Here is a 21,496-nt window from a genome sequence, read left to right as displayed (position 1 = left end):
AACCCAGTCTCGGAACACCTACGCTCAGTTCGCAACAAACAACTGCACCTCCCAGACACAAACCATTTCAACTCCCCCTCCCATTCCTCAGACGACATGTCCATCCTGGGCCTCCTGCAGTGCCACAATGATGCCACCCGAAGGTTGTAGGAACAGCAACTCATATTCCGCTTGGGAACCTTGCAGCCCAATGGTATCAATTTCACAAGCTTCAAAATATCCCCTCCCCCAACCGCATCCCAAAACCACCCAGCTTGTCCCTGCCTCCCTAACCTGTCCTTCCTCCCACCTCAAGCTCCGCCCCAATCTCCTACCTACTAACCTCATCCCACTCCATTGACCTGTCCGTCCTCCCTGACTGACCTATCCCCTCCCTAACTCCCCACCTACGCTCACCTTTACTGGCTCCATCCCTGCCTCTTTGACCTGTCTGTCTCCTCTCCACCTATCTTCTCCTTTATCCATCTTCTATATGCCTTCCCCTCTCTCCCTATTTATTTCAGAATCCCCCTCCCCTCCCCCCATTTCTGAAAAAGAGTCTAGGCCAGAAACGTCAGCTTTCCTGCTCCTCTGCTGCTGCTTGGCCTGCTGTGTTCATGCAGCTCTACACCTTGTTAGCCCAGTCTATCCAACCCATCTTCATGGTTAAAATCCCCCATATCACACACCATTCTGGTGAACCTTTTCTGTACCCTCTCCAAAGCGTCCACATCCTTCTGTGGGGTGGTGACAGAACTGTATGCAATATTCAAACATATGCAATTTTTGCTTGCTCCTCAATTTAAAAAATGCTGATTCAGGAGCCTTCATTTAATAGGTAGGGCACTGCGACCTGTAAATCAACAAGATTGTTCCCAAAGATAGTTGTACAGTAAGATAAAATGTTAAGTTACGATTTAATAATATATCCATATGAGTATATTTGAATTTAGAGAAAATAGACATTGGAATTGATGGTGTGCAGTTGTTTGAGAATCTGCTGTTTGATACTCCATCTGTCAAATTTTAAGTTGTAAGAACTTTTCAGTTACATCAAAATATGTAACTTAGTCATAATTCTTTGAATATAGGAAGAAAATGTTCTCTTTTATTTAAAAAAACCCTCTGTTGCAGACCTTGTGCAGTGTATCACTGTAGAATGCAAACCAGTAGTCACTGCTAAAAGAAGAAAATAATTGGGGTGATTTTAAACCCTGAAATGTGAGTTAGAATCTGGTCAGAGCTTAAAGTGTAAATAAGTCTAAATCCCAGTGCTAACCCAACTCTCCCACATATGGTTTTAATGGAGTCATGTTGAGCTGTTGTGACTTTGTGGTATTTGAGTACAGGTGCCCAAACTGAATTAAGGAGGTAGGTTGGCACATTAACTTTTTTCATTCCTTCTTGGGATGATGAGGGCATTGCTGCCTGGGTGACCATTTATTGTAGTTAAGAGTCAACCACTTTGCTATGGTGCTGGAGTTGCATGTTGGCCAAATCAGGTAAGGATGGCAGTTTCTTTCCCTAAAGTATATTACTGATCCAGATGGGATTTTATTTTTCCCCCTTTTGAGAATCAGCAATTGATTCCTCATTGTCTTTAGACTCTTAATTCCAGACTTTTACTGAATTCAAATTCCACCATCTACTAGGTTTGAACCAGGTTCCCCACAACATGACCTGGGCCTCTGGATTAACAATCCAGTGATAATACCATTAGGCTATCTCTCCTTTAAATACAATATCAGTATTGTTGTTCTATTGTTGTTGTTATACAACAATAGAAACCAGGATTCCCAACCTTTGGGGAATCCACAGTTAAATCCAGTGGATGACTGAGGGAAGTAGTATCCCTGTGATTGGACTTCTGATCTGTTCCCACCTTCCCCAACCCCCACCATGTTGCAGTTCATCTCAAAGTTTTAATGTCATTATTAATTATGCAACTGTAATAAAATTGGATTTGAATAGAAAATAGGAAGGCAAAAGGTAACTTATCTTTATTGCAAAAAGATTCAAGTACAGGAGTAAAGAGATCTTGCTGCATTTATACAGCATTTTTGCAAGACCATATCTGGAGTGTTCCCTTACCAAAACTTGCCATTGAGAGAATGCACTGAGGCCTACCACTTCAATCCATGAGTTGATAGGATTATTCAATGAGGAGAGGTTGAGAAAAGGGGGCCTAAACGATCCAGAAGAATGCAATCTCATTGAAGCATTCAGAATTCATACAGGGCTCAACAGACTAACCTGCTGAGGAAGGATGTCTTCAATGAGGGGAAGCCATCTCAGACTGTGGGATAGGCCATTTAGGAATGAGATTAGGAATTTCCTCACTGGTGAATCTTTGGAGTTCTGTGCTCCAGAGGGCAGTGAAGATTCAGTTATTTGACTGTATTTGTGACAGAGATTGGTAGATTCCTCAATGAGAAAGATGTCAAGGGGATAATGTAAGAGAATTGTGTTAAGGTTGAAGATCAGTCATGATCTACTTGAATGGTGGAGCAGGCTGGAGGGGCTAAATGGCCTACTCCTACTCCTATTTTTCTATGTTACTAGTGTGACCCATGTTTAGCCAGTTTGGTGCCAACTGATCTGCTGTACATTGTTTGGGGGAATAAATCTCATATGGTACAAAAACAACATATCTCTTTGGAAGGGGATGTGCCTCCTGCAGTGCCACAATGATGCCACCCGAAGGTTGCAGGAACAGCAACTCCTATTCCTCTTGGGAACCCTGCAGCCCAATCAATGTGGACTTCACCAGTTTCAAAATCTCCCTTCCCCCACCGCATCCCAAAACCAGCCCAGTTCATCCCCTCCCCCCACTGCACCACACAACCAGCCCAGCTCTTCCCCTCCACCCACTGCATCCCAAAACCAGTCCAACCTGTCTCTGCCTCCCTAACCTGTTCTTCCTCTCACCCATCCCTTCCTCCCACCCCAAGCCGCACCTCCATCTCCTACATACTAACCTCATCCCACCTCCTTGACCTGTCCGTCTTCCCTGGACTGACCTATCCCCTCCCTACCTCCCCACCTATACTCTCCTATCCACCTATCTTCTTTTCTCCATCTTCGGTCCGCCTCCCCCTCTCTCCCTATTTCTTCCAGAACCCTCACCCTATTCCCCTCTCTGATGAAGGGTCTAGGCCCGAAATGTCAGCTTTTGTGCTCCTGAGATGCTGCTGGGCCTGCTGTGTTCATCCAGCCTCACATTTCAATATCTCTTTGGAACAGTGGTTTTAATTTCTAATGTATTTTTTATATGGTCAGACCTACAAGTAGTTACATTGTTGATTTGAGAGATTTGCAAAAAGCTTATCGGATTTCTTTGCCCATAATTTGGTCAGTTGCCTCTTTCCTCCTTGTAGCCCACTGGGCCAAATGTTTCGTTTATCTCTGAAGTCACATATAGATTGGGTAAGGATGGCAAATATTCATACCTTAGGGGCATATGTCAGTCGGGTGTGTTTTTATGACTATCAGCAATGACAAAGTCACCAGGAAGATACCGTTTTTAATTCCAGATATTTTAACAATTGAATTGAATTTGAACACATGTCTGCAGGACACGAGCTTGAGCTTCTGGAGTACTAGTCCAGTGACGTTACCACTATACCACTACCTCCCCTAATAGAATCATAGAAGCTGTCTGTGTGGAAGCTGGACATTTAGTCCGTCAAGACCACACTGACCCTCTGAAAGGCATCCTACCTAGCTAAACTCATAAACAGTGCAGTTTTCACCAAGTTGGGCACAAATGTAGATTCTGGCAATTTTTTCTAAACATCTTCACAGCTCCTTTTGGATATTATTGTTTCAATGATGTGCTGTTGGGATCCCATCTACACTGAAGAATTTCTGAATATGACGTCTTCCATACTAGTAGGTATAGAAGGTACTATATGCCACATGGTGGGATTCTAATTCATGGATTCACTAAAGAACAACATCACAGAAGAGTACATGGGGGAATCTTGAGATCATTATTATAATGTGGCATAACATTAATGACTAGTGTGAATTTTCAGAAACAACAGTAACAACATTTTGGTGCCATCCTGCTCAGTCAACAGAGAACATGCAGAAGATGAAAACCATTAGGGAACTTCCAAGCCCTTGTCTCTCATGCTCAAGACCTGTCACAGAAACTGAACAGCAATACAAAAAGAAGCACTTGCATCAAATTAGATGTGTGAAAAATTTCCACACCACATGTTATGGCCATTATTTAAGATTGAATCTGCTCGCAAGACCACTGGTAACTTTATTGAATACAATGAGATTTGCCAGTTAGCCAAAATTGCCAGCAGGAATCCAGTACTGTTAATTGTGGATGATGCAGTATGATATTATTTTAGAGTATGTGTTGTCATATTAGCATTATTGGTGATCATTCAGAATGTGGTGAGAGCTTTGTGGTTTCATGAGGTCTCTGTGCAGACCTCTTTCAGAAGATTCATCAGGGTCAGTTTGGTAATTCCAAGTGTTGAGCCAGGGCATAGCAATCCCTACTGTGTCTAGGTAGCTCATATTGTCTTCATGTATGGTCTCCAACTGTACCACCTCCGGCAATCATAGACAGGAGCAGAAAGGAATTTTTCTGCCCTTAACCTTTCCAAAAAGCCTGCGGGAATTCCCTGGTATTGACCCATTTTAATTCCAAGGGACTGTCTTTTCCATCCTTGCCAAAAAGTGATAAGAAACATTTGCACCACACAAATGCCAGGCAGTGACCATGTGCCATAAGAAATAATCTAACAACAGCTTCTTCACATTCAATGGCATTACCATCAGTATATCCCCACTATCAACATCCTGGAGATTACCATTGACCAGAAACTCAACTAGACTCATGATATAAATAAAGTGGCTATGAGGGCGGCTCAGTGTTTAGCACTGCTGCCTTACAGTGCCAGGGGCCTGGGTTCGATTCCCCCTCAGGCTGTCTGTGTGGAGTTTGCATGTTCTCCCTGTGTCTGCATGGATTTCCTTTTCTTGCTCTGGTTTCCTCCCACAGTCCAAAGATAAGCAGGCTAGATGGATTGGCCATACTAAATTTCCCATAATGTTCAGGGATGTGTAGATTAGGTGGGTTTGAGGAATGGGTCTGGGTGGGAAGTTCTGAGGGTCCTGTGAACTTGTTGGGCCAAAGAGCTTGTTTCCACATTGTAGGGTTTCTATGGAAGAGCTGGTCAGAAGCTGGTCAGAATAACTTATCTCTGATTCCCCAGAGCCTGTCTACCACCTACAAGGCACAACTCAGCAGCGTGATGGAATACGCCCCACTTGCTTGGATGAATGCAGCTTAAACAACACTCAAAGTTTAATGATTTAAGTAGGCAGAAGTCTGTAAATGGAAGCAGATTGTACATATTCTCTAGAAGTTGGTTGTCTCAATTACTTTCTCTCATTCCATGCTTTCTGGCAATATTCTGAGCTGTCCTTCCAGATATTCATTATTCACTGTGTGATGAAGTGCAGACATTCCACAATCCAACACAGAAAAATGGCTGCACTTTTTTTATTTTGTCCATTTAAACGGATACATGTTCAATACTAAGTTTTAAGGTCCTCTATTTTGAAAATGTACAGCTAAATATATTTTCAAGTACACTTGCAATTCATAAAAATGTGCTTTTGCAGGACCATTAATTCAGACATAGCTCATTCTACGGAAGCTCTGTAACGTGAGTTTAGTGTTTTTTTTTAGCAGTCTTTCCTTTCATAATAGTCTTCCAGAATTAAAAATTAGAAACTTAGACTTAATATTGTCAATGTAAACATTGGGCTGCAATGTCTTACAAACAACCCATTCAATTTCTTTCCCTAGACCAAACACAGCCTTAAATTGAATTGTTGAAGCTTATTCAGACATTTCAGCTGTCCAGTGTTGCAGGGTGTTCTGAATAAATCCATCTGGCAGAGAGATGAAGAAAGACTTAGTTAAACATGTATGGTGCACTGTAAGATGTGTGATTTATATAGATTTTAATATTATTTAATTTTTGAGTTTAGATTTTTGAATTTGAATAGTGGTATAAAGGTATCTGAAGGGAGTTATTAGTTAACTTGTAAGAATTTCTTTAACCGTGGGATTTTTAAAAATAGTTTGAGGGAGGTAATTTTGGAGGCCAATGGGAATTCGTTTAAATTGGAAAAGCTATGGGCGAACAAAGTAAACAGGGTAGTGCATTAAGTTTTCAGATATTAGATTCTGGAATTTTCTTTAGGCTTAGAGATAACCCCCATAACTGGTTTAAAAAAAAGGTTATTTCAGTTTCAGTTTGAAAAGTGCTGCAGAACTTACTGTAGTTGAATGTGTAGAGCAAATGCTCCTGAGAAAGTGAGAAGATAGTTTTGAAGTGTTAAAAATAAGTTATCTTAGTGTAAGGATTTTAAAAGTTGAAAACCAGAAGGGTTTAATTAAAAGAAATAATGGGAACTGCAGATGCTGGAGAATTCCAAGATAATAAAATGTGAGGCTGGATGAACACAGCAGGCCAAGCAGCATCTCAGGAGCACAAAAGCTGATGTTTCGGGCCTAGACCCTTCATCAGAGAGGGGGATGGGGAGAGGGAACTGGAATAAATAGGGAGAGAGGGGGAGGCGGACTGAAGATGGAGAGTAAAGAAGATAGGTGGAGAGAGTGTAGGTGGGGAGGTAGGGAGGGGATAGGTCGGTCCAGGGAAGACAGACAGGTCAAGGAGGTGGGATGAGGTTAGTAGGTAGCTGGGGGTGCGGCTTGGGGTGGGAGGAAGGGATGGGTGAGAGGAAGAACCGGTTAGGGAGGCAGAGACAGGTTGGACTGGTTTTGGGATGCAGTGGGTGGGGGGGAAGAGCTGGGCTGGTTGTGTGGTGCAGTGGGGGGAGGGGACGAACTGGGCTGGTTTAGGGATGCGGTGGGGGAAGGGGAGATTTTGAAACTGGTGAAGTCCACATTGATACCATTAGGCTGCAGGGTTCCCAGGCGGAATATGAGTTGCTGTTTCTGCAACCTTCGGGTGGCATCATTGTGGCACTGCAGGAGGCCCATGATGGACATGTCATCTAGAGAATGGGAGGGGGAGTGGAAATGGTTTGCGACTGGGAGGTGCAGTTGTTTGTTGCGAACTGAGCGGAGGTACTCTGCAAAGCAGTCCCCAAGCCTCCGCTTGGTTTCCCCAATGTAGAGGAAGCCGCACCGGGTACAGTGGATGCAGTATACCACATTGGCAGATGTGCAGGTGAACCTCTGCTTAATGTGGAATGTCATTTTGGGGCCTGGGATGGGGGTGAGGGAGGAGGTGTGGGGACAGGTGTAGCATTTCCTGCGGTTGCAGGGTAAGGTGCCGGGTGTGGTGGAGTTGGAGGGCAGTGTGGAGCGAACAAGGGAGTCACGGAAAGAGTGGAGAGAGTGATCGCTGAGGCCAGACGCCAACTCTCCGACACCACCTCCTACCGCCTCCTCGATCATGGCCCCACACCCGAGCACCAAACCATCATCTCCAACACCATTCACGACCTCATCACCACAGGGGACCTCCCACCCACAGCCTCCAACCTCATTGTTCTCCAACCCCGCACGGCCCGTTTCTACCTCCTTCCCAAAATCCACAAACCTGCCTGCCCTGGTCGACCCATCGTCTCAGCCTGCTCCTGCCCCACTGAACTCATCTCCACCTATCTGGACTCCATTCTCTCCCCTTTGGTCCAGGAACTCCCCACCTACATCCGTGACACCATCCATGCCCTCCACCTCCTCCAGGACTTCCAATTCCCTGGCCCCCAACACCTCATATTCACCATGGACGTCCAGTCCCTGTACACCTGCATTCCGCATGGAGATGGCCTCAAGGCCCTCCGCTTCTTCCTATCCCGCAGGCCCGACCAGTCCCCCTCCACCGACACTCTCATCCGCCTAGCTGAACTCGTCCTCACACCCAACAACTTCTCTTTTGACTCCTCCCACTTCCTACAGACTAAGGGGGTGGCCATGGGCACCCGCATGGGCCCCAGCTATGCCTGCCTCTTTGTGGGTTACATGGAACAGTCCCTCTTCCGCACCTACACAGGCCCCAAACCCCACCTCTTCCTCCGGTACATTGATGACTGTATCGGCGCCGCCTCTTGCTCCCCAGAGGAGCTCAAACAGTTCATCCACTTCACCAACACCTTCCACCCCAACCTTCAGTTCACCTGGGCCATCTCCAGCACATCCCTCACCTTCCTGGACCTCTCAGTCTCCATCTCAGGCAACCAGCTTGTAACTGATGTCCATTTCAAGCCCACCGACTCCCACAGCTACCTAGAATACACCTCCTCCCACCCACCCTCCTGCAAAAATTCCATCCCCTATTCCCAATTCCTCCGCCTCCGCCGCATCTGCTCCCACGATAAGACATTCCACTCCCACACATCCCAGATGTCCAAGTTCTTTAAGGACCGCAACTTTCCCCCCACAGTGATCGAGAACGCCCTTGACCGCGTCTCCCGTATTTCCCGCAACACATCCCTCACACCCCGCCCCCGCCACAACCGCCCCAAGAGGATCCCCCTCGTTCTCACACACCACCCTACCAACCTCCGGATACAACGCATTATCCTCCAACACTTCCGCCATTTACAATCCGACGCCACCACCCAAGACATTTTTCCATCCCCTCCCCTGTCAGCTTTCCGGAGAGACCACTCTCTCCGTGACTCCCTTGTTCGCTCCACACTGCCCTCCAACCCCACCACACCCGGCACCTTCCCCTGCAACCGCAGGAAATGCTACACCTGTCCCCACACCTCCTCCCTCACCCCCATCCCAGGCCCCAAAATGACATTCCACATTAAGCAGAGGTTCACCTGCACATCTGCCAATGTGGTATATTGCATCCACTGTACCCGGTGCGGCTTCCTCTACATTGGGGAAACCAAGCGGAGGCTTGGGGACTGCTTTGCAGAACACCTCCGCTCAGTTCGCAACAAACAACTGCACCTCCCAGTCGCAAACCATTTCCACTCCCCCTCCCATTCTTTAGATGACATGTCCATCATGGGCCTCCTGCAGTGCCACAATGATGCCACCCGAAGGTTGCAGGAACAGCAACTCATATTCCGCCTGGGAACCCTGCAGCCATATGGTATCAATGTGGACTTCACCAGTTTCAAAATCTCCCCTTCCCCTACTGCATCCCTAAACCAGCCCAGTTCGTCCCCTCCCCCCACTGCACCACACAACCAGCCCAGCTCTGCCCCCCCACCCACTGCATCCCAAAACTAGTCCAACCTGTCTCTGCCTCCCTAACCGGTTCTTCCTCTCACCCATCCCTTCCTCCCACCCCAAGCCGCACCCCCAGCTACCTACTAACCTCATCCCACCTCCTTGACCTGTCCATCTTCCCTGGACCGACCTATCCCCTCCCTACCTCCCCATCTACACTCTCTCCACCTATCTTCTTTACTCTCCATCTTCGGTCCGCCTCCCCCTCTCTCCCTATTTATTCCAGTTCCCTCTCCCCATCCCCCTCTCTGATGAAGGGTCTAGGCCCGAAACGTCAGCTTTTGTGCTCCTGAGATGCTGCTTGGCCTGCTGTGTTCATCCAGCCTCACATTTTATTATCTAGGGTTTAATTAAAACTCTGGATGAGTTATGTGCAGCTGAAAAAATCTAGACTCAGTTATCTGAAGAACAGGGAGAGGTTGTCAGATTCTCATGATCAGGAATTGAAATCACAGCAAAGTCAAAATCTGTGTGGGATAGAATAGGGCATTCTCTCTGGTGTTTGAATACTGTGATGAGACGATGTTGAGATTCATAGGATTTCATTTTTACTGTGTGTTTCAAAGTTTTTAAACAGATGTTATACTGGTTTGTTCTATTTTACCTTCATTTCTTTTGCATTATAAACTTCTGTTTCATTGATATAACCAAATCTACAAAATTGCACGTTTATGTTTCAGTGAGAGACCACCTCATTAAAACCAAAAAAAAATGATCAATGAAGCTAGATTTCAGTCTGGAATCGGACATGTCCAGTAATAACATCAGCTGGGATCAATATTTGACAAACATGCAGTTACTAAAGTGTTTTGACACTGAGTGTCAACACATTAGTAGGCAGTGGAATGGCTCAAAGACAAAAGCATTCCACCTTAACGACATATCCACACTAATATTCTTTAAGCCAGGGTCCCATTTAGGTTCATGCACGCTAACTGACATTTTTTCTTTCCCATGCTTAATTTGGAGACATTGTGTTAATTATACTCCTCATTCATAAACCTGCAGAGATCAGCTAACTGACCATTACTTAGCAATCAAACCTTCTCACTGAAAAAAAGCTTATTGAGCAACTTGGAATCTCTGAGCTCTGCGACACTTACATCTTGCTGAAGCTTTCTATCTCTGTAGATGCACAACTATGATTTTTAACGTATTGGAGGGAATTAGTGCACAAATTTATCAAAAATACCAACTTTTTTCATATTTCCTTTAAGCTGTCCCTCAGGTCATTTCACATTTCCTCACTATATTTTCTTTCTTCTTCAATAAGACTCTAGTTTGACAGACTTATCCAAGAGAATGGAGAATTCTCGGAGCCTGCTAAGAAAGGTACTTTTTACCTGTTTTTTTCGAAACGCCTTTGAGTTCACACTTTGCCAATGAGATGTTGCATGTATAGAGTCCAAGGCAACCGCGACATTCTGAGATTCTGTTGCAGGATCTGGTTTCAATGTCTGCACAGGTGCTCTGTAGGAACATGGTAAAAGCACACATAGTTTGAAGTTTAATTGACTGGACTATAAAGATGCATTCCAGCACCACAGTGTCCTTGTGCCTAGGATAACAGGTCTCTCCCCATATATGAACAATGCATAGTGATTAAAAGCAGGAACTCAATTTTTCTTTTCTTAACCTAGAATACTGATCACAGATATAGTTATAGCATCTTCACTAGAGCTCAAATTCGCATATTAGATAGATTGAACCTGAGATCTTTCTTGACTCTAGGATTTATCGCCACTGTAGGAGGCGATATATATTTAAATGGTGAGAAGCCATTTAAATATTCGAATAAAAATTCAGTCTGAAGAAGTCACATCAGACTCAAAATGTTAACTCTATATCTCCCTTGAAAAGACTCAAGTAATTTGTAAAACTACCAAGAGTCGTACTGGACTCAAGATGTTAGCTATGTTTCTGTCCCCTCAGATACTGCCAGATCTGCTGAATTCCTGTACATTCTGGGTGAACTCTCGATATTGATTTTTAAATTTGTTCATGGCTGTGTTCTTTACTACGTAGGCCAGCATTTATTGCGCATCTTTTAATTGTCCTGAAAAAGCTGGGAATGAATATCCTTCTTAAACTGTTGCAGTCCCTGGGGCATAGAGGCACTCATTGTGATGTTGGGAAGGGAAGGAAGCCCCAGTGACTCCGCAATAGCTGCTATGCAGCAGTGACCGCTTTATAGTTCGGATATTTTTAAAGTGTTGCTGGGGTGCCTCAAATACAGGTGTTTTCCCCTTCCTTGCCTCCAATGACAGGCTGCAACTCCTCCCATTCTGGGCTGGTGGGCCTCATAGTTGTCCTCCAGCTTGAGGGGCTTGCACCCGCTTTTTAATGAATGTTGAATGTGTCCTCTGGTTACTAATTTACCACGCAAGTCAAAATCGGTGTTGGTGATTGTGGTTAACATTTTACCCGGCTAGGTTGGGGCTCACATTTGATCCTGGCATCAAGTTTTTGATTAAAAATGCCAAATCCTGCACCTTGCTGAATGCTCAACATTGCTACATTATCTCCCTATTACTTCCCTAATTGCTTATCTTAATTTAATCAGGCATGAAACAGCAGTGTACCAAAATCCACTAAACTGAGCATCAATAAGGATCTTGCTAATATAAGATCTTATTAAGATAACCTTTACGGTGCTGGCAAGACACAAAGATTTCCAATCACTCTCAATATGCAGCAACCTCGGCACTACTTTGGAGATTATGCAATCAACTTTAAGTCCTATTAAGAAAAGAAGAACAACACAAGTAATTGCATAGCTATTTTTAAATTATGCTGAGGATTGGTGACTTTTTCTAGTCTTTGGGAAGTGCTCAGAATCAAAAAGGTTGACAAACCCTTGGCTGATCAAGGTTCTATAAGACGCCCAGAGGGAGCTGCCATACAACCAGTGCCATGGATAACCTGCAGGGCAACTGGAAAATTCCATTACGTCTTCCTTTTTGTATTCTATTCCTTTAAAATATATCTCAGTAATTAGTTTATGTACTTTTTGAATTGTTACTTACAGCAATATATTTCTAGTTCTCTTTGTTCCTTATTCCATCCTGTTGTTCCACCCTGTAAAGAATAATCTCAATGCTTTGATTTAAATTGAATAGCTTTGCCTCATTTTTCAGAATCCTGAGCCAAACTGTGTTACCTGACTCAGGATATTCTGTCGATTTATTTGTGTGCCTTGGACGATGCAATTAAAATTATGCAAGTTTCTGTAAGATTGCCAGATCTTAAAATCTACATGACTATTGAAGAAAGGAAAAAGCGCAAACTGCTCTAAAATAAATTGTAAGTTTGGATCTCACTGCTGTTGCTCTTACATTACCTGAAAGTAGCCTTGCATTAAATGTAAAATGTTGAACTAACACCTCCAGGGTGTAATTGTGTCAATATGGCCAAAACTATTTACACCCAGGGACAACACAGAGCAAATATACCACTTTTAACGTGAAGATGAAGGAAAACCAGCTCTATTTTTAGACATTACTTGTTGTCATTTATCTCATCCCAGGCCTGGAGTTGAGATCTCTAGGGTTTCCAAACTGATGCAATCCCTAAACCCCACGTTAAAAATGATGCAAGGGCTCTCCTTCAGAGAAGACCCTCAAAGTCTTACATCTTCTTGGCTCTACCGGGAGCAGAAAGAAGAGAAAATTACTTTAAATCACTACAAACAAAAGAAAAAGAGACAAATCTCAGTGTAAGTTACATTGTATAAGAACACATAGCAAAATATCAATGAATTATGTTGTTTCACTGAATTATGTTAGTTGTATGATGTAAATATCTCTGTTTAATTCGAAATCACACCAGAAGTAAACCGGGTATTTTGCGAATGTGGTTGTTACCGTGTCTGAGTTGAACCTGCCATGGCCCTTCAGGTAGGCGAGGACTCTCTGCTGGTGTTCTGTCTGATGTTCATGGTTGATGGTCTCTCTCTCCTCACTGGTCCTGGTCGTGCTGCTCCTTCCTTGGGTCGGCTCAGTGCTCACCCTAAGCCGCTTCTGGGTAGCAGGCGGGGGTGATTGGGCTGGTTGCTGGTCGCCTGCAGCCGGCGGCTTGAAATGGGAGCCCACCGTCAATGCGATGGAGGTTAGGAGAATGAGCGTCAACATGCATGAGTGCAATCTGACGCTGGTCATCTTCAGAATCAGAAAAACGATCTCAAGAACACTTTTTTACTGAATCAAATGGGAATAAGAACTTTGAAGCTCTTGCAGCTTTGGTCTGCAGTGATGGTTGAGGTGCTGTCCCTGATATATCTGAAAGGCTCGCTCCTCCCAGTGTTAGTCATCCCCTAATAGGCCAACCTGAGCCTTACCTGGGATCTTCCCGACACAAACAAGCTGTCCCTAGTATATGTGGCTTCCTAACGGGCTCAACATAGCCGTGTATCATTAGGTAAGTGTTTTGCAACATGTTTGAAACATAATCCCATTTGACATAATCCAATTTGACATGCCCATCGAGATCCTTTTGTGATGTAGTAATAATTTCGTGCTCAAATTTTCCATTCATGGATTGGGCGTGTACCTCCTCAGAAAGGTCCCTCAGAATGTGTCTAAACGCAGGCCATCATGGGCAATGTTCGTTTCAGCTTTTGTTCGCACTTTCTTTGGTGTCCTTTCAAAAAGATGTTTGATCAAACCTTCTTGGACTGAATAACTCGAATCGGTTTGCGCCCCAAAGTAATGCACCCGGCCTGTGGGAGGGCGGTCAAACCAACTTCTGCTTGTCATTTCAGATTTGCCTTTGAATCACTTGCAGGATATAGTGGTAGAAATTGAATTTGTTAATCTTCCAAGTTTATAAAGCCAGACCAGGTCACCAATCTCTCAGCCTCTAAAATGTGGGAGCAATTCGCCCTGACATCCGATTATCATGAAGTTAGTTTGTAGGCAGAAAGCTGGAGGTGATGTGAGGACCGTGTGGGAGAATCACTTACACTTGGGATAGATCAATCGTGTCAGACTAGAAATTGGACAATCAATGTTTTATTCAATTTTAAAATGTGGGTGATTTTTAAATTTAACAAAATTGATATGTATTTGAGTGAGTAATCGATCACCGTTGGTATAACTACCTGTGCGAAACAGAAGCAGGAGAAAGTTTAAAAGCCTTTCCCTGCTTCAGTGCAGGCACTGAAAAGTCTTCAATATTACTGCTGTGTATAAAGTTTCCTTCGTGAATTGGGAAATCGGTTAATGCTTTTAAAGCGTTCAGAATTTTCCATCCAAAGCGTTCAGAATTTTCCATCCCTCGCTTCTGTTTCTTTTTTGGATACAACGAGTCGCTTAGAGATTTTGTGCTCCTAAGATGCTGCTTGGCCTGCTGTGTTCATCCAGCTTCACACTTTGTCATCGCGTAGAGTAGCAGCATATTGCCAGTGCCCCATTGCAGTTGTAAAACCAGGCCGTTCATTTAGATGATATTGGGACGAAGGATGAAACCAGATTTATCAAACATAAATTCACCTTACAAAAATAAAAATGCAAGCTTTCTTTTTAAAAAAGTTATGTAATTTTGAGCAGAGCCATTTTCATATATGTATTGAAAAACTGAGATAAATCGTTTTAAAATGTGAGGGCAGCATTTTAAAAAAAAATCTGCTAAATCACGATAAAGGCTTTTTTTTATTAAATAAGACTTCACAGAGTTCTAAAAGATTTCAAACTGACTTTTCAATAAGATACATCGGACTTGTTTAAAGAGGAACTTACATTAAAACAATTAAAATATATGTTTAAAAAGAGTACGATAAATATTACAACAGTTAAGAAATCAATGACTGTTTAAAAAAATCATTTATTTGAAAACCAATTTTAATATTTAAAAAGTCCTTTTCCGTGTGGGCCTTCTTTGTTAATATTCACGAGAAGGCCCCTGCATGTTTAGAATGACCAGGCCTACAATTTATAATTTGTAATTAGTTGGGAATTAGTTCCAATTCACACTGGCTCTGGACCAGCCATTTAAATCTGCAACTCATCGCAAAAAGTAGCTCTGAGAATCACGTTTGGTTAACACACCATAAGTGCCACAGTCTGGAAGCTGTCAGCAATATCTCCTTAATTGACCCAAAGGTTTGGTTGAGAACAAATATCTTGTAACAGACTTAAGAAGATAGGGCAATGATATCCTTGACCTGAAAGATACTTGCAAAGAGAGGATGAGGCTAGGGGAACTGGCCAATAAACTCTTTGAGGGGCTCAAGGGAAAGCTCCAGGGGCGATTTTCAAGTTTAAATTGCCATGTCCAGTGCGGTGCCTGTGCCCAGCCATCGGTTCATGTGAGAAGTTACAAAGTGTCTGTATCACAGAGAAAAAAATCCCACCAAACCTTTCATTGCGATAGTGAGTGACACTGTCCCAATTCTGCGAGTGTTGACTGGGATTTCTAGCCCCCAGGAATCCCCCATCCTCTGTTACACAAGGTGGTAGCAGCAGCCCCTTTCTGAGCTAAGCAGCTTTGGATCCCACTCCAAAAGCATCTTCCAAACACTGGCAGAGCTCCAGGATATTAATTGAGCAGAGAGCTTTCCTCCGGCCCAATTCGAATATAACATCATATAAATCACAGATGGTTTGCAAGGTATAAATAAATCTCACATGTTTGTAGAACAACATATAATCTGAATTGGCTACAGTAAATCAGTTTGGCAAGTCAAATATAGTCTCTGGAGCATCAAAAGGTATTCAGATTTGGTCAATCCTAGATGGGGAAGTAATGTGAAGAACTCAAGGATTTGCTGATGTATTTGATGAATATTATTGACAATCTATTGGATGCATTCCTCTTACAATATATCAGAAGATGCCTTTTCAGTTGCCATTCAACCATATGAGAAAGTAGAATATTTTGGATAGGTGCAATTATTATTATCTTCAGAAACTTCAAGAACCCTGGTAGATAAAGAAAGTCCCATTAGCTGATCTGATGGTACAAGAACTAGGAGACATAGAAACAATGTTTTAGACCACAGATCCAGGGTGGGGTGTGAGGAAAAGCCTTTTACATAGCAAGTGATAGTGATGTGAAACTTGCTGCCTATAAAGGTGGTGAAGGCAGAGGCGATCAATAATTTTGAAAAGGACTGATAGATAATTGAAGGTAATAAACTTCCCAGGTTATGGGGATAATTAGGGAAACAGGTCTGACTGGATTGCTTTATGAGAGCCAGTATCAATGTGATGGGCCATATGACCGTTTGTGGAGTGCCTCCGAGATGGATTCTTAGAACAGCTTGTACTGGAGCCAACCAGGGAGGAGGCAATTCTGGATCTGGTGTTGTGCACTGAACCGGATTTGATCAGGGACCTCAAAGTAAAGGAGCCATTAGGAGGCAGTGACCATAATATGATAAGTTTTAATCTGCAGTTTGAGAGGGAGAAGGGAGAATCGGAAGTGCCAGTATTGCAGTTGAACAAAGGGAACTATGGAGCTATGAGGGAGGAGCTGGCCAAAGTTCAGCGGTACAATACCCTAGCAGGGATGGCAGTGGAACAACAATGGCAGGTATTTCTGGATATAATGCAGAAGGTGCAGGATCAGTTCATTCCAAAGAGGAAGAAAGATGCTAAGAGGAGTCAGGGGCGGCCGTGGCTGACGAGGGAAGTTAAGGACTGTATAAAGATAAAAGAGAAGTATAACATAGCAAAGATGAGTGGGAAGCCGGAGGACTGGGAAGCTTTTAAAGAGCAACAGCGGATAACTAAAAAGGCAATACACAGAGAAAAAATGAGCTATGAAGGAAAACTGGCCAACATATAAAGGAGGATAGTAAAAGCTTTTTTAGGTATGTGAAAAGAAAAAAATGGTTACGACTAAAATCGGGCCCTTGAAGTCAGAAACGGGTGAATTTATTACGGGGAACAAGGAAATGGCAGAAGAATTGAATAGGTACTTTGGATCTGTCTTCACTAGGGAAGACGCAAGCAATATCCCAGATGTAATAGTGGCTGAAGGACCTAGGGCAATGGACGAACTGAAGGGTATTTATATCAGGCAGGAAATGGTGTTGGATAGACTGTTAGGTCTGAAGGCTGATAAGTCCCCGGGACCTGATGGTCTACATCCCAGGATGCTTAAGGAGGTGGCTCTAGAAATTGTGGACGTGTTGGTAATTATTTTCCAAGGTTCTATAGATTCAGGATCAGTTCCTGCGGATTGGAGGGCGACAAATGTTGTCCCACTTTTCAAGAAAGGAGGGAGAGAGAAAACAGGAAATTACAGACCAGTTAGCCTGACGTCAGTGGTGGGAAAGATGCTGGAGTCAATTATGAAAGATGAAATTACGACTCATTTGGATAACAGTAACAGAACAGGTCAGAGTCAGCATGGATTTACGAAGGGGAAATTGTGCTTGACTAATCTTCTGGAATTTTTTGAGGATGTATCTATGAAGATGGATAAGGGAGAGCCAGTGGATGTAGTGTACCTGGACTTTCAGAAAGCCTTTGATAAAGTCCCGCATAGGAGATTGGTGAGCAAAATTAGGGCACATGGTATTGGGGGCAAAATACTGAGTTGGATTGAAAATTGGCTGGCTGACAGGAAGCAAAGTGTAGTGATAAACGGGTCCCTTTCGGAATGGCAGGCAGTGACCAGTGGGGTACCACAAGGTTCAGTGCTGGGACCGCAGCTGTTTATGATATACATTAATGATATAGACGGAGGCATTGGAAATAATATTAGCAAATTTGCTGATGACACAAAGTTGGGTGGCAGTATGAAATGTGAGGAGGATGTTATTAGAATACAGGGTGACTTGGACAGGCTAGGTGAGTGGATGGATGCATGGCAGATGCAGTTTAATGTGGATAAATGTGTGGTTATCCACTTTGGTGGCAAGAACAGGAAGGCAGATTACTATCTCAATGGAGTCAAGTTAGGTAAAGGGGAAGCACAACGAGATCTAGGTGTTCTTGGACATCAGTCAATGAAAGCAAGCATGCAGGTACAGCAGGTAGTGAAGAAAGCTAATAGCGTGCTGGCCTTCATCACAAGAGGAATTGAGTATAGGAGCAAAGAGGTCCTTCTGCAGCTGTACAGGGCCCTGGTGAGACCACACCTGGAGTATTGTGTGCAGTTTTGGTCTCCAAATTTGAGGAAGGACATTCTTGCTATTGAGGGAGTGCAGCATAGGTTCACAAGGTCAATTCCTGGAATGGCGGGACTATCATATGTTGAAAGATTGGAGCGACTGGGCTTTTATACTCTTGAGTTTACAAGGATGAGAGGGGATCTGATTGAGACGTATAAGATTATTAAGAGATTGGACACTGCGGAGGCAGGAAGCATGTTTCCGCTGATGGGTGAGTCCAGGACTAGAGGACACAGTTTAAAAATAAGGGGTAGGCCATTTAGAACAGAGTTGAGGAAAACTTCTTCATCCAGAGAGTGGTGGATATATGGAATGTTCTGCCCCAGAAGGCAGTGGAGGCCAACTCTCTGGATGCTTTCAAGAAAGAGATAGACAGAGCTCTTAAAGATAGTGGAATCAAGGTTTATGGGGATAAGGCAGGAACAGGATACTGATTGTGGATGATCAGCCATGAATGGTCGTGCTGGCTTGAAGGGCCGAATGGTCTACTCCAGCACCTATTGTCTATTGTCTAATATTTATAAAAGTTTGGCTGTTGAAATTAATCTAAAATTAGTTTCATTTAGTGGAGAAATGTCAATGTTGGCAAAGGTTGACTTTTTCTTTGAAAAATTTGTAAAGGCTGGTGCTTGTATTGTCTTTGCTGACTGATTTTCCTGTAACTTGTGTTGTGAATAGCTATTTAATATAAGAGTGTACAAAATATAATTCTCATAGAATTCTCAATAGAATTCGATTCTCACAACGTAAAGATGACACTTAAACTGTAAACTATTTAGAACCAATATATATGTGGAATACAGATCTACCATACACAGAGGATATTATGCCCTGAAAACATACTTAAATATAATGGACATAAAAATCGTAAATAACTAAGGATGCTGGAAATCAGAAATGAAAACAGAAATTGCAGGGAAAACACAGCAGGTCTGGTAACATCTGTGGAGAGAAATCAGAGTTAACTTTTCTCCAGAAGGTTCGCTGGAACCAAATGGTGGACACTTTCTGTCCACACATGCTGCCAGACCTGCCATGTCTTCCCAGCAATTTCTGTTTTTGTTTAAATACAGTGGAATACTATATAAGAATATGTTCAATGTATCCCAGCATGATACAATACAGAGTATATTGGTGGGGAAAATGTGTGCCCTGGATGGATCTAAACAAGTTGCATTTATTCCATTCCTACTGTCGTACAATTATGAAATTGATGTAGCCCTTGACTTCAGAGGTCAGCGTACTTACCACATTACAGGTACCACATTGAGAAATTACAGAATTATCCATTATGTTCCTTATAGATTTAGTACCATTCTCAGAGAAACAAAATGTCACCTGTTTATTAGCATCTAAGTACACTCTTGTGACTGTGTCAAGTTAGCTCCACATTCGTTTGCTCTTTATACAAAGCTTCTATAGCTTTTGAACCAGACACCAGGTGGCACACTGAAACAGCAGAACGGTAAGAACAGAAGATTCAAGATAAAATGGGGTCCTCTAAGTTTTGCCTATATTTTCAGGATCAACTCATGCTCATGTGCACTAACTTGAGATTAATGACAAATCCAACCCAACAGATGGGACCAACAATAACCCTAACGCTAATCCTAACCCTATCGCAACACCAAAGAAACCTCGTCCTCACATAACAACCCACCAACCTCCGGATCCAACACTTCATCCTCCCACACTTCCACTATCTGCAATCCGACCCCACCACCAAAGACACTTTTCCCTCCCCACCCTTGTCTGCTTGCCGGAGGGACCACTCTCTCCGTGATTCCCTTGTCCGCTCTACACTTCCCTTCAGCCCCACCACACCCGGCACTTTCCCTGCAACCGCAGGAAGTGCTACACCTCCTCCCTCATCCCCATCCCAGGCCTCAAGAAGACTTTTCACATCAAGCAGATGTTCACCTGCACATTTCCTAATGTGGTATACTGCATCCGCTGTACCCGTATGGCCTCCTCTACATTGGGGAAACCAAGCGGGGGCTTAGGGATCGCTTTGCAGAACACATACACCTAGTTCGCAATGAACAACTACACCTCCTGGTCGCGAACCATTTCAACTCCCCCTCCCACTCCTCAGATGGCATGTCCATCCTGGGCCTCCTGCAGTGCCACAACGATGCCACCCGAAGGTTGCAGGAACAGCAACTGATGTTCCGCTTGGGAACCCTGCAGCCCAATGGTATCAATGTGGATTTCACAAGCTTCAAAATCTCCCCTCCCCCAACCGCATCCCAAAACCAGCCCAGCTTGTCCCCACCTCCCTAACCTGTTCTTCCTCTCACCTATCCCCTCCTCCCACCTCAAACCGCACCCCCATTTCCTACCTACTAACCTCATCCTGCCTGCCCCTGACCCTATCCGTCCTCCCTCGACTGACCTAGCCTCTCCCTACCTCCCCACCTACACAAAGCTTTACTGGCTCCATCCCCACCTCTTTGACTTGTCTGTCTCTCCACCTATCTTCTCCTCTATCCATCTTCAATCCGCCTTCCCCTCTTTCCCTATTTATTTCAGAACCCCCTTCCCCTCCCCCATTTCTGATGAAGGGTCTAGGCCCGAAACAGCAGCTTTCCCGCTCCTCTGATGCTGCTTGGCCTGCTGTGTTCATCCAGCACCACACCTTGTTATCTTGAATTCTCCAGCATCTGCAGTTCCTATTATCTCAGGAATGAAGTAGGTTTTTCATTGGGAATAAAGATAACAAAAACACTTTTTTTATGCCATTGTATTTACAAAGTTGATGAAGGAAGAATCATAAGCGTACCAGAAGAGAACAGAGAAAACTGTTTTTGTTTTGATTAGTTATACAATTCAAATGTGTTTTCTGTCTTTCATCTTTATGCTGCCCCTTGATGATATCATTTCAAAATTTGTTTTTCCAGGTATACTGATGATTCCCGATTCTACCTGACCATCACCTTTCTTGACTCCTCCACTTCGCGAAACTATACAACTGCTTATCTGACATCCAAAGTGCCCTCCCAATAAATAAGGCCGAAACCATTGTTTTCAGACACCCCACCCACACCAGTCTGTTTTCAATCTTGATGCCATATTTAACCCAAGCTCAGTTTGTAACCTCATCTGTGGCATCAGTAAGATTACTTATTCCCATCTGTGTCATG

The sequence above is a fragment of the Stegostoma tigrinum genome, chromosome 18 (genome assembly GCF_030684315.1).
Source record: "Stegostoma tigrinum isolate sSteTig4 chromosome 18, sSteTig4.hap1, whole genome shotgun sequence".
NCBI classification, from domain to species: domain Eukaryota; kingdom Metazoa; phylum Chordata; class Chondrichthyes; order Orectolobiformes; family Stegostomatidae; genus Stegostoma; species Stegostoma tigrinum.
The sequence above is the reverse complement of the archived record's forward strand: the minus strand, read 5'-3'. Positions refer to the sequence as shown.